At 46.7% G+C, this 3,349-nt stretch overlaps 1 non-coding gene across 1 annotated transcript; it reads right to left on the reverse strand.

The window, feature by feature from the left end:
* Positions 1–1,583: 1,583 nt before the first annotated feature.
* On the reverse strand, positions 1,584–1,690 carry LOC130506384 (small nucleolar RNA R71). Its single transcript, XR_008942006.1, has one exon. It is a non-coding gene; the product is annotated as a small nucleolar RNA R71 (small nucleolar RNA).
* Positions 1,691–3,349: the final 1,659 nt, after the last annotated feature.

Below are 3,349 nucleotides of genomic sequence, written 5' to 3' on the forward strand. Positions count from 1 at the left end.
TCTTCTGATTGGCGCCTCCATATAAAACGCCACCTATCTATTTTCTATTTTTTTTTACGCTAGTTTTACAAGAGAACACTGAGTATGCGATCTGCAACTTGTAAGGAGAAGAATCATCCTCTCATAGAGAAGATCATCTGAACCTATTGTTTCTACCTGTTCTTATGCAATTTATTCAGGATTTATGTCTTTGTTATGTGCATCATGATCGAGTAGTGACCTTGCTCGCCTAGGTTTTTAGGGTGTGAGACATGAGCTAAACATAGATAAGCGATCCATACTGTTCTTCATTCATACTTTCTTACTGCTTTCATTAAACTGATCACTTGATGTTAGATCACTAGTTCATCACCTAGTTAACCGCTTAGGATGATAAACTTGACATGTATTGAATGAGTCTTAGTTATCCCTAATCAGCGAAAGTAGATATAGGGTGGTAAAGGTGAACTGAGTCGGACCTGTTCTCTAAAGCTTGCAATCGATCCTCATCCCAACGACAGTTAGGGTGGTGAGATCGATCTGCAAAGCGATCACTACACGACAGTGGAGTGTTCCAGCTGAGTGATCCGAGTTCTAGAAAGCACTTCATCGCGCGCTTGAATAATTGTTTGGCTCCAATTCAACCAATGATTGAATACCCTAGGCTAGCTCTTGTTTAATTGAATCAATCTCGTGTTTATTTTGCTTGTTTTACTATCGCCTATTTCAACCAATTCATATCTTCTTCTTAGCTTGATTCTGACTTAATAGAACTAGAGTGTAGACTGGTCTCTGGATTTGAATCTCAAAGTACTACAATTGCAACTGTTAACTTGGCAGTAGCAAGGATTCATTTTTAGTGTATCAAGTTTTGCCGCCGTTGCGCGGGGACCAGATTTTTTACCTCTAATTCGGTTTCATATCTAGTCTAAGATATCTAACTCGTGTTATTTTCTTTGTTTCAGCTGATGATCCAGGTGCATGACCAGTAGACATACTCGGAGCAACGCACAAGGGCCATTGCATCAGCTTTCTAACGAGGAACTAGCGAGATTGAAACGACAGAACCGTCAACAGCCGAGATCAACGAACACCAACATGGGTGATCATCCAATGATCTCACTGCTGCGTTTGCACTCATGCCAACAGCAGATGCAGCAGATGCAGCAGACGATCCAAGCGCAGCAAGCTGCTGCCGAGCAAAGCTGCTCTGAATGCTGCGAACCAACAGGAGGGAGTGGTCCAGATCGGCCAGAGAAACTTACTGCGTAATCTGCCGCTACGCGATCTGCCATAACCCCTCCACCGTGCACAAGGCAAGACTTCGAGATCAAGCCAGCCTTGATAAGTCTAGTGCAAAGGAAGATCTTCAATGGGCTTCCTGCTGAGATACCGATGGACCACATCGAGCACTTTGAGAAGATGTGTGGTTTCACTAAAGCGAATGGAGTACCACCCGATTACATCAAGTGTACTCTGTTCCCTTTCTCTCTTGATGGGAAAGCTGCTCGCTGGCTTGATTCACTACCCACCGGATCACTCACCACTTGGGAACAAGTCCGAGAAGCTTCTTAAGCCACTTCTACACGAAATCGAAGACAGCAGCTCTGAGACAGAAGATCGTGACCTTCAAACAGCTGGTAGACGAGCCGTTCTGTGATGCTTGGGAGCGATTCAATGTCTACCGCAGAGAATGCCCACATCACGGTTTTGAGGAAGACTATCTGCTGGGAGTGTTCTACGATGGAGTAGGCTGGGAGTACAGGAACGCTTTGAACTCAGCCAGTAAAGGAGATTTCATGACTCAGTCCACTCAAGGTGCATTCGAGTTGATTGAGAACATGGCCTCAAGCTCAGCTGACAATAACCGCGAGACTGATCGCACTCAGAAGGTGAAGAGCATCGACAACAGCAAGATTGATGAGCTCTCTGCCAAAGTCGACAGCTGATTAAGAGTAACCAGAACCAGGTCTTCATCATGGAAGAATCCCCACAGGATAAAGCTACCGCAGAAGGCACATCAGAGGCAGATCAGTCGGCTGAGGATCAGCATGAAGTGAGTTATGTGAATGGGCAAGGATGGCAGTTCAAGAACTATCACCCGAACCCTAACGTGAGGAACAATCCCCACCTGTTCAATGCCCCTAAACCAGACGATAAAGCTCAAGGGAACCAAGGTCAGAACAGTGGATACCAAAGGCCTTATGGCAATCAGGGAAGAACCTTTGTCCTTAACCCAGCTCAGAATGCTCAGTTCCACAGCCAGAAACAGCCGGTTAATCAGCAAGCTGCACAACCGACTCAGACTGCTCCGCATGATGACATGAAGAGTCTCGCCAATATGATGAGCCAGCTGCTCCAAGGACAGCAGATCCAAGGGAAAGCACTGAACCAGGTCACAAACGACATCAACACCAGGATGAATCATATGTTCAATGACCTGAGTGTGAAGTATGACAATGTCTCAAGCCATATGAGACAGATGGATATTCAGATTGCTCAGACTGCTGAGAACGTGAAGAGACAGCAAGGAACTCTCCCTGGGAAAACAGACAAGAACCCCAAGGAGTGCAATGCAGTAGGGTTGAGGAGTGGAAAGCAACTGCCTGATCTAGACCCCAGGAGATTCACATCGGCTGAGAAAGGAAAGCAGAAGGAGTCGGATCAGCCATCTAAAGCTGTACCCACAGATGAGGATGATGCAGAACAACCTACTGAGACTGTTCCGACGGAAGCAGAGCGACCCGCTGGGGTTGTTCCACCGACTGCAGCGCCTTCTCCTGCTCGTCAGTATGTGCCAAAAGTTCCTTACCCTGTTCCAGCTAAGGCTACACGCAAGGATAAGGAAGAGATGAAGTGCAGGAAGATGCTAGAAGACCTAACTGTCAAGCTCCCTCTGATGAGTGCGATCCAGATGATACCATCCATGCGCAGCTTTGTCAAAGGACTGATCTCTGGGAAGATATCTGATGACAGCGAGTTCATGATTGTCTCTAAGGAGTGCAGCGCGGTGCTCCAGAACAGAAGGATCAAGAAGATGGGTGATCCGGGAAAGTTTGTTCTCTCGGTTCAGATTGGGAGAACACTTTTCTCATGCTCATTGGTCGATCTAGGGTCGAGCATAAACCTCATGCCATACACTGTGGCTAAGCGCCTTGGATACTCGGACTTCAAGCCTACCAGGATGTCCCTAGTGTTTGCTGATCGATCTGTGAAGTCTCCAGTTGGAATCCTCGAGGATCTTCAAGTTCTGGTTGGAAACACCTTGTTCCTGCCGATTTCGTTGTTCTGGAAGTCGAGGAAGATTCCAATGATCCCCTGATCCTAGGCAGACCATTCCTCTGCACTGTTGGAGCTATCATTGATGTCC

Source organism: Raphanus sativus, unplaced genomic scaffold, assembly GCF_000801105.2.
Source record: "Raphanus sativus cultivar WK10039 unplaced genomic scaffold, ASM80110v3 Scaffold3171, whole genome shotgun sequence".
Classification (NCBI taxonomy): domain Eukaryota; kingdom Viridiplantae; phylum Streptophyta; class Magnoliopsida; order Brassicales; family Brassicaceae; genus Raphanus; species Raphanus sativus.